A 15,143-nucleotide genomic window follows, 5' to 3' on the forward strand; every position below is an offset into this window, starting at 1 on the left:
CCGTGGCGGCGAGGTGGAGAGAGCTTGAGCTGGACCCGGACGATCCGCCGGGTCCAGCACCGGATGTCTTGCCACCTCTTGCGGATCTGGGCCAGCTGCCGATCACGCCACCCCACAGTCCTCACAGCCCTGACGACGTTGGTCCAGATGACCCCCTTCTCGTAGGCAGTTACCTGTCAGGATGACAAAGTGACACAACATCAATACACCTGCTCCATGTCCCAGAAACACACATCAGAACATCTTTGAAATGTTGAACAGGGCATAGGATGCAGACAGGAATAGCCTCATTCACAACATGCAAGTGGCCTGTGTGCAAGCGCCAATGCAGTACATGGCATTGAAAGTCTACAGGCGGCATGAGGGGTGCAAAACACTCAATGAACGTGCCACACACTGTGCAGCACATGCAACAGCAGACTGATGGGCAGCACGTGCCATGCAGTCACATGTCCCACTCCACTGACGCACCCTCAGCAGACTAGACAGACACACACAGCCACTGATCACTGGCCTGTCATTGACTACAGCGGATACAACCCTCACTCTGCACATGTGCCATTTGACAGGGGGGAGTCACAGGTGTCGTGCCAGCTCTGCAAGTCAGACACAAAGCACGGCTCACTTGTCACATCAGATGGTTAGATCAATAGCCTTCGACATGCAGCTGTGGTGCAACACTTCACATAGGCACTCACCCACATGACAAGGAACATTCACACACGTCAATGTCCATGAGGTCGTACACGTCATTTGGACACTCTCACCACAGTTGCACCCAACTCATACACATCTGTGGGTACAGTCACCTGTCACACCGGGGGGACCACTGAATCACCTCAGGACAACAGGAATAAAAGCCCCCAAGGATTAGCCAGGCTGAATGTCTCATGCACAATGCAGTGAAAGTCACTGTAAGCACCATGCAAGCGAGGAGTGCACACAGGAACTACAAGATGCACTGCATGAGTGACATAAGCATGCTCCCCCGGGACACACTCTGAACAACATTGCATGTCAGTCCCACCTGGACACAATATTGACTGTCACACAACAGGTGCATAGGCAAAGGTAGTGGACTCAGAACTCACCTTCTCCCCTGGTCTCCCATACAGGCTGGTGTACTGTGGGAGGAGGATGTCCAGCAGGGCCTCATTCTCCTCCAGGGTGAATGGCTGGGCCCTCTCCACAGCACGAGACATGGTTCAGGGAAGCAGAGACAGCAGAAATATTGTCGACAGGAAAGTTGTGCAGGCAAGTGCCCTCTCATGGCTTCTGGCTGCCTTATATCTGTCTTGCTGAGTGGCATTCAGTTTGAGGAGTACATAGTGATTGGTCTGCATCATTCGCATCTTACGTTTACTCCAATCCCTTTAAACATACACCAGTGACAGCATTAGCATCGTTCAAATTTAGAGCATCATGTCAAGTCAACAACCACTTTGCAACAATGTATTTAGAGACCAACTGACTTTTCCAGGACACATGCTGGAAAATTTTGAAGCGAAAACTCGGTATCCATGGCAACCTGCATGCATTCAGGGCCTAATACCTTATGTGTCCCCTATGTAAAATTGAAAGGCACACACAGGTATGGTGCGTTTCACGCGTACCCCTATGGCACCAGTTGCACAGTGTGTTTGACACATACGTGTAGGCACTGGTAGTACACGTACGTGTACGCAACAGTTGTACACATACGTGTACTACCAGTGCCTACACATACGTATACTACCAGTGCCTACACGTACGTGTACTACCATGATGTACAAGTACGTGCATGCACTAGTTGTACTCGTACGTGTAGGCACTGGTAGTACACATACATGTAGGCACTGGTAGTACACGTACGTGTACGCAACAGTTGTACACGTACGTGTACTACCAGTGCCTACACGTACGTGTACTACCAGTGCCTACATGTACGAGTACAAGTAGTGAGCACACGTACTTGTACACGTACGTGTACGCCATGGTAGTACACGTACGTGTAGGCACTGGTAGTACACGTACGTGTACAACTGTAGCGTACACATACGTATACTACCAGTGCCTACATGTACGTGTACTACCAGTGCCTACACGTACGTGTACTACCATGGGGTACACGGACTTGTACACGTACGTGTACAAGTACGTGTACGCCATGGTAGTACACGTACGTGTACAACTGTAGCGTACACGTACATGTACTACCAGTGCCTACACGTATGTGTACTACCATGGCGTACACATACGTGTACAAGTATGTGTACGCACTACTTGTACTCGTACATGTAGGCACTGGTAGTACACGTACGTGTAGGCACTGGTAGTACACGTATGTGTACACAACAGTTGTACACGTACGTGTACTACCAGTGCCTGCGCGTACGTGTACTACCAGTGCCTACACGTAAGAGTACAAGTAGTGCGTATACTTACTTGTACACGTACGTGTACACCATGGTAGTACACATACGTGTAGGCACTAGTAGTACACGTACGTATACGCTACAGTTGTACATGTAAGTGTACTACCATGGCGTACACGTACTTGTACACGTACGTGTTCAAGTATGTGTATGCCATGGTAGTACACATACGTGTAGGCACTGGTAGTACACGTACGTGTACGCTACAGTTGTACACGTACTTGTACTACCAGTGCCTACACGTACGTGTACTACCAGTGCCTACAAGTATGAGTACAAGTAGTGCATACACGTACTTGTACACGTATGTGTACGCCATGGTAGTATGTGTATGTGTAGGCACTGGTAGTGCACGTATGTGTACAACTGTAGCGTACACGTACGTATACTACCAGTGCCTACATGTACGTGTACTACCAGTGCCTACACGTACGTGTACCACCATGGCATACACGTACGTGTACAAGTACGTGTACGCCATGGTAGTACACATATGTGTACAACTGTAGCGTACACGTACGTGTACTACCAGTGCCTACACATACGTGTACTACCATGGCATACACGTACGTGTACAAGTACATGTACGCACTACTTGTACTCGTACGTGTAGGCACTGGTAGTACACGTACGTGTAGGCACTGGTAGTACATGTATGTGTAGGCACTGGTACTACACGTACGTGTACGCTACAGTTGTACACGTACGTGTACTACCATGGCGTACACGTACTTGTACACGTACGTGTACAAGTACGTGTACGCCATGGTAGTACACGTACGTGTAGGCACTGGTAGTACACGTACGTGTACGCTACAGTTGTACACGTATGTGTACTACCATAGCGTACACGTACTTGTACACGTACGTGTACGCCATGGTAGTACATGTACGTGTAGGCACTGGTAGTACACGTACGTGTACAGTACAGTTGTACACATACGTGTACTACCATGGCGTACACATACTTGTACACATACGTGTTCAAGTACGTATATGCCATGGTAGTACATGTACGTGTAGGCACTGGTAGTACACGTACGTGTACGCTACAGTTGTACACGTACGTGTACTACCATGGCATACACGTACTTGTACACATACGTGTACGCCATGGTAGTACACGTACGTGTAGGCACTGGTAGTACACGTACGTGTACAACTGCTGCATACACGTATGTGTACTACCAGTGCCTACACGTACGAGTACAACTAGTGTGTACATGTACGTATACAAGTACGTCTACTACCATGGCGTACACGTACGAGTGTGCATTTCACACGCTTACAATGGTGAGACAACCGTACACATTACAAGAATGGAGGGCTACGAGTCGCACATGGATGTCCATCAAGTACTTGTCATTGCATACTTTCTGGTGAAGGCCCTAGGTGTGTTAGCCAGTGATCTGCACAGGTCCTTCCATCTCGTAGCACAATTGATGTGTTCTGACCTGTGGACAGATGTCATGTGTGATGGGGCACGGTCATCAACACCCGCACCTGTCTCCTGATGCCAGGGACAGGGACACTGTATGAACTGACCTGTCACGATCTGCGTGCCCCTTTGGGACTATGTCGGCTGTGTGTCATGTGTTCACATGGGCCTCATATCAGTGGCCCGTCAACGGCATCTGCTGTTGGTGCATCCAACAGGGGTCTGTGTGGAGATGGGCATGTAACACATCTACGCGCACCATGCCACATGTGGATTCCCAAGGCTGTAGGGTCTGTGTGCATGGGACATCATATTTTTGCTGTCATACATGTGTTTGTTGTCTCAATGGCTGTGTCTTTGTGTTGTCACGTGTATCCCTTCATCGCACTATGTTTGACATGTACATTTGACATTCCATGTGACCTGTGCGTGTGCCTTGCAGTCAGCTGTCTGGATGAGATGACATCCTTCAAATGCAGCTATGTGGTTGTGTGTCACTCCGGTGATATCTGTGGCTCTTCACTCAGACTGGCCCCCAAATCTTTTCAGGGCATGTCATGTAGACTTGACAATCAACAGGTGTTTAATGCATTTTGTAGGAGCGCCAGCAAGCTGCCATCTGTGTCCTGGATGTATTGCACCCACCCGACTCCATAGTTAGCTGATGTGTATTAGCAGTGTAGCATGTGCTATGTTCATTGACATTGATGATTGCCGACTCTCAATCTTCATTCCTCAAAACTATGTTTTGCAGGGCACCACCTGTCCCAAGAATAATGCCAGACTTGGGTGCCATGATGGAACGTGCCTGCATCCGCCGTTACAGATTCACTCAACAGTTGATTGAGGACCTGACAAACAGGCTGTCACCACACCTCCAACCGCAACACAGGTATCCTACTGCGCTGACCACCAAGATGAAGGTGATGGCAGCCTTATATATTTTTTGTAACAGGTACTGTTAGAAATGAGGGGGCTCTGGTTGATGCAGGTGTGAACCCACAGCAAGCAGGGACCCTTTACTTCTTGTCAGGGCGAAGGATGACTCCCCAGAATAACCCCTGCTCACCCTCTAGGTGCGTTGCGCGAGCAGTCTAGGCTAAGTCTCAGGCGTACACGGTTAAGCAAATGCAATTACACATACAGTAAACCCCTTGCATGCACCACAAACGGACACCAATCAGGAAGTATATAAAAATAAGCTTTTATGTAGATTCAGCAGATTCAAATACAAGGCCCAGTAACGATGAACTGATGGGGCCACAACTCTTGGAAATACGGTAAAGTCTCTTTGTTACGGAAAGTTCTTTAGGCGGGCACAAGGTAACTGTGGGCCTCAGCGCACTTCGTGCTGAGGCGGCGTCCGGGAAGCACACGGCAGATGACAGGGAAATCAGAACGTTGCGGACCCTGGATCCGATGCGAGCTCGCGGTCGAGTTCGTAAGTACAGTACCTTGTTTCTTGACGCGAAGGCGGGTGCGGGATTTCAGCAGCTCTTCGACAGAAGGGCGAGGCGGCGTCCGGGGCTCCCACACTTCACGATGGGGGTCTGATCGTCAGGCTCACGACAAGAGCGGGGTGTTGCAGGTGGCGGGTGAACAAAGCGGGGCAGCCGGGCACGCAGATACGTCCGGGCCGTCCGAGGCTTGGAGATGCTCACAACCGTCGGTTCCGGCGGGAGGGTGAAGGTGCACAGCGAGCCTCCAACGAGCGAGGTGACAGGGGCAGCCCAGCACAGCGTAGGGGGAGCGGCTCCGATCGAGCGAGGCTCTTCCCAAGGCGGGGGCGGCTAAGCAGTCCTGGTCACGGCTCAAGGAGGGACTGGGGTACGAGGGTCACAGCTCCGGCGAGGGAAAGGACACCACAGTCCAGCGGCAGGCGAGTGAAGATCAGGTAGAGCCCAATGGTCCTGGGGCTCAGTTCAGGGGGCAAGCTCAGTTCCAAGCCCTTGGAGATCGTTTTGGAAAAGCACAAGTCTTGAAAGTAAAAATAAAGCAAAGTCTTCAGCAACAGTTTCTCTTCTCCTCTTTGGCAGCAAGGTCACCACTGCAGGCCAATCCCCCAGGATAGGGACAGTCTTCCTCCTACAGCTTTCCCGGTGCCTCCTCCTCAGGCAGAGATTCTTCTTGGTCAAAAGCGGATCTAGTTTCTTAGGAGCAGGGCTCCTACATTTATACAGCAAATCTTTTGTTCTCCCAGGCCAGGTGGCCCTTGCCTAGTCCAGTCCGGTTTCTGAGCACTTTGTTTACGCGATGCAGACTTCTTCTTTCAGAGTGCAGGGCAGAGTCATCAGACGCTCCACAGGGGGCGGAGCCGGCATTGAGGTGGCAGAGCACTGTCCTATTCAGAGCCTAGGAGTACTCCTCCCACCCATCTACCTGTCGATCATCCTATTCACCACCAGGCTACCTAGCCCTGCCCATCTGGGTTCCCCAGCCCTGTCACTCACACCAGCCAGACATCAGATACACATCACGCAGAGGCGGGCTGAAATGTTTAGGCAAGCAAAGGCCAGCTTTCTAAAAGCGGCATTTGCAAACCCGGAATATTAAAATAAACCTTGGGAAAAGATGTACCTTATTATTCCGAGTTCAGGCATACTACACTCGATCTTCTACCATGTTCCCGGGGTCGGTTAGGATCATAGGGTGTAACAATCCAGGCCGCCCTACTGGCCTATGAGAACAGGGTAGCCTTGCAGTAGTGAACAACAAGATGGCGGTAATTCACTACTAGGACAGGCCACGCATCTAGGCTTGTCCTACCTTAGGCTTACAACGCACCCTGCCCATGGGCCTACCAGAGGGGTGACTAACATGCAGCTAAGGGAAGGTTTCAGGGACCGGCAAGTGTGGGCACTTGCCAGTCAGCATGTCAGTACCAGACTGCACGCAGGTTCTGCAATGGCAGACCTTAGACATTTTTTTATCGGCCGCTTCTGTGGGTGGCACAACCCGTGCTGCAAGCCCACCAGCGGTGTTTGCATTTACATGCCCTGGCGCTCCTGGCGCACTTTACTGGGGTCTGACAGTAAATCAAACGAACCAATCATGGAATCCAACCAACATATACAATTTACAAGGGAGCACTCGCACCGCGACACTGGTTGGCAGTGGCACAGCACGCTGAGCGGCCAACACCATAAAAACACATGAGGCACAGCGACAAAAAGAGGAAGGGAGACTCACGCCAAGGTGCCAGGTCTAACAGGTACGTTTCAATTGACCATAGCTGATGTGGGTGGGATGTCCCAGACTATGTTCAGCCATGTCCTGCGTGATGTTCTAGCAGACATGTTGGAGCACCTTGATGAATTCATCAAATTTCCGACTCCAGAGGGGTTGAGGGATGTCAAGGGGGATTTCTATGCCCTGGGTGGGATGCCCCATGTAATTTGGTCCATTGATGGTACACATGTGGCTTTTGTACCACCACAGGCACAGGAACAAGCCTATTGCAACCGCAAACATTACCACTCCATAAATACCCTTGTGGTGTGTCTTGCTAACATGCTGATTTCCCATGTCTGTGCACGTTTTCCAGGATCAGCACACGATGCCTACATCATGAGGTGTAGCAGGGTTCCACAAATGATGCTGCGGCTGAACAACGAACGAGCATGTCTTGTTGGTGAGTATAGTCTTTTAGTCCTATGTGTTGCGGTATCTTTGTCTCTTACGGCATCTCATGACCCACTTATTTACATGATGTTTCCATTTAGGGGACTCTGGCTATCCCAACAGGCCATGGCTGATGACACCTCTCCGCAACCCAAGAACATCTGCAGATCACCGGTACAACGATGCACACGGCCAGACCAGGTGAGTGATTGAGAGGACGTTTGGACTCCTAAAGAGCCGATTCCGGTGCCTGGACAGGCGGGTCCCTCCCTTATGCCCCGGAGAAGGTCTGCAAAATCTTCATAGTGTGCTGCATGCTGCACAACATGGCACTTTAGAAGGCAGTGCCACTCATCCTGGATCCGGATGAGCAGGAATATCCACCCGTGGAGGATCAAGGGCTTGGTCACGAGGCTAGTGATGATGAGGAGGAGGGGGATGATATCCGGAGTCAGCTCATACGCAACTTCTTCTCATAATGGTGAGTCACTGGCTATGAGTGTGCAAGCTTGTAGCGTTGAGGGGCATGTGTTGCAATGTGTGTGTCCAGCTGACTGAATGCACAGTGACTTGGATGTGTGTTCTGATGTGTCACTCAAGTGATGATGTCATGCAACACAGTTTTGCAGAGAGACTTGATTGGCAATTTACATGTGTCCAACATTGTTGCTGTTTTGTACACTTCCATGTGTGCGTTGAGAATCTATTTTTGGTGACTTCTCGTGTGTCTGTCATTCCCAGGTATTTGGCACTTGTTGTCTGGTCATGTCATCGTTGTCCTCCTGCTATTCCTCATGTGGATTGCAACGTGGGCTGAATCAGCGTTCCATGCACGGACATGTGGATATGTCAGTTTGGGTAAGTATTGCAGCAAGGCTTTTTTGTGGTGATACAGGTTGTGAATGTGTGGTGACTGCTTCTGTGCATGTTGTGGTACCATGCATACATGTCTTCTCACCATGGAGCATATGACATGCAGCATCACTCCCATGACATGATAGTCAGCCTTCTTGACAGTCATCTGTTGTGGAATATGGCGTCTGATGAAGGCTTCAATGTGCGTGTACCTTGGCTCTGAAACATTGCAGATGCTACGGGTGGACATAGTGGGGGACATCACAACAACATGCTCTATGGGGAATTGCAGCCTCTCAGTGTGCAGCAGGATGTGTTTGGCTCATCCCCTTACCTTGTGTGCCAGTTCATTGGGATTGACATCATCCGTGTTGTGAAGGGGAGGTCCAGCGTATGTCCCACATGTTCTGTCAACTGACCTGTGAGTCTGTTAATATGGAGGCATATCCCTTTGTATGTGCATGTGGAATAAAGGTGTTCAGCATAATCCAAAGTGCCTCATCTCGGTCACTGCAGATCTCTTACCAGTTTGCATGCGTCATCTATGGGTGAATTGGCAAAGATTGAGCATATGAGTGTATGTGTACTTTGGCAACATGCATGCAGTGCTTCATGGCTAATGATCTCTATTGTGCATGACGTACCTGGTTGTGTATGTTTTTGTGCAGGTTGCTGCCCACAACGGGACGTGAATGCCTGCTGATGGTGTGTCTCCTTTGCGCATCTCCGCATTTTGTTGCCTGACACAGTGGCTGTCATTTATGGTGATTGATCATACACTTTCTGGGAGTGACCCATGAGTGAGCTGACACTCCTTCCTTGACATACACCTGTTGCACTGTGCCTTGCAGACCTCCTTGTCTTTGTGTGTTGATTTTTGCATGATTTCTAACCCCTTCCGCCTGCTGCTGCCTCACCTGCAGCCCCACCACTCCGAGTGCCCTGATTCTGCAACCCCCACACCTCAGAAATGCTCAGCCCTTCCCCCTCCACCCATTTGTAATGCAGCCAGCAGCTTGTCTGTGCCACTGTAGCCCCAGCGCCGTGCCAAAGGCAGGACCGTCTGCGCCTGCAACATGCACAGTGCACGACCCTCTAGTCTTTGCATGACCCACATCACACAACAGGCTCATGCTGCCACCACTCTCCAGGCAATTTCCTTGTGACAATCATCCTCCTGCCATCAGGCAAACCCTAGGCACAGACACGACACCTTTGCATGCTGATTGTGCTACTCCAACTGCCTACACAGCGCTGCCCAGCCTACCAGACCCTGACATTCCAACCAGGTTATGTGCCTCTACTCCACACCCGCTCCATCCACCAGCACAACATTGGACTCTGTTACCTCCTCAATACTAAAGCCCCACACATCACCTTCATGACAGTAACCTGGCCAAAAGCATCCTCAGCACATGACGTCTTCATTGCCATCTCAGACGGATACAAGATCACCCGCAGGGACGGCAACACCACTCCCGGGGACAGAATTGGTAATTATTGACAAGTACACCCTCAGAGTCACAAGTCCGGGTTCGGAGCAACTCCCTAGCAACCCACGGAGTATCACTCATCTACAGATCTGCAGACCTACTTCCACAATTCCGCTAAGCCATCACCACGCACATCTGCACGCAGGCCCTCACCTCCACAGGCTACATGTGGCTGGGTGCCAGTTACTTATTGCTGGAGGGGACACACACCAACATCCATCATTGGTCCATCAACATTTGAATCCACGTCTCCAACAAGCAACACAGTGCCACTCACCCCGCTACCGATCCCTCAAAGATGCCGGATGTAGGTCGCCACAGACAAGCTGTGTGGGACACTCAAAACAACACCACCGCCACACCCTGCAAACTCATACACTGGATCAGCAACAGATCCATCAATCTTGCCACATTGACGGACTTTCCTGTGAAGCACAGCAACAGTTAAGGCACCTGGGACAAGGCAGACCTACTGGACTCCTACAGACCAAGCCGGACTCTTGTGCAAACCTTGCAACACAAAGAGACATCATTTTCCTTACAGCCCTGTAAAACACCATACACAGCCATCACCATATCATCAGCAAGGCCAAGTGGAGATCCTTCAGATAGTGCCGAGACACCCAAGCACACGACATCAAGGAGCTCATCAGCATTGTGAGTGAACTGACAGCAGATCTCCATCCAGGACACCCCACCCTTGCAAGGCAGATCACATCCCTTGCTACTTTGTACCACTGCAAGCTCATGGCCATGGACAACTGCCTTGGCACACAGAGGCAGACAGCACTATTTTCCGCTGGACAAACCCCCCTCAGGTCATGGACTCCAGTCAGCAGCAAGTACACAACCAGGATCATGTGCACCATCCACTCTGGCTCTCCATCACGCCCCTTCCCACGCAACATCTCAACCACATCATTCGCCATCCTTGAAGCCCACGTCCTGCGCGTCATGAATGTCTCCTTTGAGTTAGCCACATTCCATGGGTGCAGGAGGCATGCAGAGCCCCAGGCCCTTCTTAAACAACGGACGGCAGTACCGCAGGATCTCCTGGTACATCAGCTTACTTCCCTACCCAGCAAATGTCACCAGGAAGACACTCAACTAGCAACTGACCAATTTCCTACATGCAACCAGCTCCAGCCAACTGGCACCAGACAGTTTTACACAGTAATCACACCACTGCAACCGTCATCATTGCCAACACCAATGACTACTTTGCCCTGCTCAACAATGGTGAGGCCAACACCCTTGACCTCTCAACGCCATTCTACACCATGTGCTACCACACTGTCAGCTCACACATCTCCAACACTGGTATCCAGAGGAGGGCCCAGGATTCACTCAGGAAGTAGCTCACCAGCAAGGCCCAGGGAGTCTGCCTCCACCCTGCAACATGTAGTACACTGGGGTCATCTGGCCCATGCCACAGGGCTCTTCTCTCAGCGTGACGATCTTCAATGTCTCCATGACCCACCTCTCCACCATCACATGCACACACAGCCTAATCATCATCTGGTATGCCATTGACACCCAGCTGCTCCTCAAACTCACCAAAGAGTCAGCCATTGCCAGATCCAAACTTCAAGAAGGCATGAGATCTGTTGATGAATGGCTGAACATCAGCCATCTGAGGCTGGACTTTGATGAGACAGAGGTCATCATCTGAGGATTGTCCTCTTACGTCTGGGTCAACTCCTTGTGTCCCACTGGTCTGTGCACCGCACCAGCACCCAGTGGCCACGCAGGCAAGCTGGTGTTCATCATGGACCCATCGCTCACAATTAACATGCAACTCACCAATATCTGTACCTCATGCTGCAACACCCTCCACATGCTGCTGATGGCCCCCAGATAAATACACTCCAAGGCAAGACAGACCGTCCCCCTGGTCCAGGACACCAGCCGGCTCAAATACAGCACCGGCCTCTTCAGAGGACAACAACAAACATGCAGGAGAACTTATCCACATCCAGGGTGCATCCACACACCTCATCTGCAACATCCCACGCCCCAGCCACATCACTGTCCACCTGAGAGAGGTACAATGGCTCACTGTGTGCTGCAGGATCACCCTCAGACTCCTCAACCACACTCAGGAGGCAGTCCACAACCCCAGACCCAAACCCACCTTGGACGTGTGTCATCCAACACCCCGTTGGCCCTACTCCATGCAGCCCACCTTGCCTTGGCCACCATTAATCACATCCACATAACCTCTGCATGCAGGAGATAGTTCTTCCACCTCACAAAACAGACCTGGTACTCCCACCCCGGGCACATCAACATGACCCATGACCTCTACACCTTCATGTAACTCTACCAAATTGGTCTGTCAGAGCAATATAGCAAGCCCCCCCTCAGGAGCTTGAGGCCATTACGGGTGAGTGTTAGGCTCCATGTCTGTATTTTGTTATACATTGTGAGCCATGTGTGTCCTCGACCGGACTCAGATCCAAGTGTATGGATGGCTGGAGTTAGTTCCACACTCCGGCATACTTTAACGTATCACCACACGTAGGTTGTGGACTCATGCTAAATGACTGCAACATGAAAATTCAAGTATTAAATATTTAATTTTGAGCTCTGGGGTGGGATTTGTGCACAGAAAATTGGGTAAATGCAGGGACCATAGAATCCAAAGTTCACAGGGGGAGATGGGATCCTGGGCATTTGAAGTCATCAGAGTCAAGCCAACAGTGTTTGGCATCATTGGTCAGACTGTGACCAGCAAGTCCATGTGGCAGATGATGTCAGTCAATGGGGTGATGCTGTCGCACATGAAGGTGACCTGGGAGATGTGGATGGCCTGCTGCCTCTCACGGTCTTTTCCGTGGACGACCAACCTTCCTCCAGGGACGCTCAGATGCAGGCCTTGATGATGTTTGGGATGCTCCGTCGGACGAATCCTCCTCCTCCTCCCTCCCTGTGGCTGGTGCTGGTCTGCGCCTGGTGTCACAGGGAGGGTTGCCCATGTTGTCGGCGATCCGACGGAGTGAATGGCATATGTCCCTTTGCACCGCCAGGAGCTCAGCCAGTCTTGCCTCCATCCGTCCTTGGTGTTGTCCTTGACTGGTGTGTTGCTCGGCCTGCTGGTTTTTGATCTCTGTGAGGGTCCCCACTACCTGGCTGATCTCCCTGGTGTCACGCCGGTATGCCTCCATGATGTGGCAGATGTGTGACATACCGGTCCATTCAGCTGGCTGGTCAGGTTCTCGCCTCCGCCTGCCTCCACTCCCACCACCCCTGCCCACACGAGCCGGTCCTGCTGTTGTGGGCACATCGGGTCGACAGGACCCCTGAGGGATGGCAGTGGCTGTGTTGTCTGCCTCCTCCTGGGTGCCCGCCGCACCTTGTCCCTTCTGGTCGGACTGGCTCTGTTCAGTGCGGGCAGGGCTCCTGGGTGTCTCCTGTGATGTGGCAGGAATGGGGGTGGTGGTTGGCACAGATGTTCCTGAAGCAGGTGCTGCAGGGGCTTGTACACCAGAGGGTCCAGGTCGGTCGGGGTCATCTGCGGAGTGTTGAGAGGCGTCGCTGCTGGTGGGATGCGGTTCCTCCCAAGCCTGTGACTCTGATTCTTCCCCCCCGTTGTTGGGGGGATGTTCATCATGTTGCCCTGTGTGTGAGAGAGAGAGACAATGTTAAAGATGTTTAATGCAACATGCATGTTTCATACACATTCAAGTTGGCACAGTTCCTTCAGGTAGTTGTATGTTCCTAGCATTCTACTCATTGTTCACTTGTGTATGGGTATGTTGCGGGGGACAGATTGATATGTTCTCCTGAGTCTTTGACATGTCCATTTGTGGCTTGGATGCTTCTTCGGCTATGTATTGGTGTTTTTGTGTTACATGTCCATTGTGGCAGTGGGTAAATCCATTGCCTGTCCTGGTGGTGTGTGCTTGTGTAAGGGGTGTGTGTAACAGGGACTGCTGGTGGGTGTAGTGTGATTTGGCCCTGGGGCTCCCAGCTGATGTATCTGTCCCCCCATGGAGCATGCTGCCATGACAGTGGGTGTGAGTTCCTGTCCTAGATATCTGACCTTGTTGTGTTAGTGTTTGTGTTTGCACTGGTCACAGGGGGCCCTTGTGCTGCCTACACCAGGACCAAGTGTGAGCTATCTTGTCAGTACTTTTCCAATTCCTGTGCATTGCGCATGGTGCATGGGTATATAGCTGGGCCATTTGAGATGAGGGCAATTGTGTCTGATTTGGAATTCAAACATGCGTTTTGGTGCACCCACCCTCCCAGCATACGGGACATCCATTCTTGAGTTGGTTCTTCGTGTAGCATGGGACATGGCATGGCCTTGCTTTCTTCATGGGGCAATCACATGTTATTGGCATTCGCGTTGTTTGTGACTGTGGTGCTGGCGGGTGAGGGCTTGGGGGTAGTTGCGTGCATTAGGTGTAGTTGGGGTGTGGATGCCATTACCCCATGTTACGTAAGTGGTTTGTGTACTCACCAGGCTCTGGAGGTCCTTGGAGTCCATGTACTCCCACCGGCGGAAGCATGGCCATCACCTTCTCCTCCCAGGGATGGTAATGTACTGGTCTGCGGGGCGCGCCACCTCCAGTGATGTTGGTCTGGGCGTGCTCTTCATTCATTTTTCTCTTGACCGCCCTCCGCAGATCGTACCACCTGGCTTGGCATTCATTCCTGGTCCTTCTGATGGGTGCAACAGCATTCACCCTCTCGACGATCCTCTGCCACAGGCGTGTTTTATCGGCTATGCTGGTCTGTCTGACCAATGTTCCAAAGAGCTGTGGCTCGACTCTGATGACTTTGTTGACAAGGATGTCCAGCTCCTCCCTTGTGAACTTTGGATTCTTGTCAGTGGGCATGGTGTGGGGTGAGGGTGTGGATGGTTGTGGGTGTGTCGGTCTGAATGTGACGGTGTGGGTGTGAATGTGGAGAGGGGGTATGTGTGAAGGGGTGTGTGTGTAGGTGTATATGTTTAGGTGGATGGGTGCAGTGGTTTGTGTGTGCTCTGTAGCAGTGGGGAGTCTGTTGCAAAGGCTCATGGTTTGTGTGTGTGGTCCCTTTTTATTGGTCCATTTGTGGGTGGGGCTCATTTTGAATTATTGGTGGGTGTGTTATAAGGGGTGGTTGTGAGGTTGCCCCTCTGTTTGCCTGTTTGGATGTGTCCAGGTCAGTCCATTTAATTTTTTCTGCAGTGTAGACGTGTTTTGTGGTGTTGTGCGAGTCGAATAGGCCCTCCTTGTGCTGTTTTACAGTGTCCGTGTTTCTGTATGCTACAGGGATACAAGTCGTATGGCCACACACCCCATGCGTTGTGTATGTACGGCGCGTACACGG

This window comes from Triturus cristatus, chromosome 4_1 (genome assembly GCF_964204655.1).
Source record: "Triturus cristatus chromosome 4_1, aTriCri1.1, whole genome shotgun sequence".
Taxonomy (NCBI): Eukaryota; Metazoa; Chordata; class Amphibia; order Caudata; family Salamandridae; genus Triturus; species Triturus cristatus.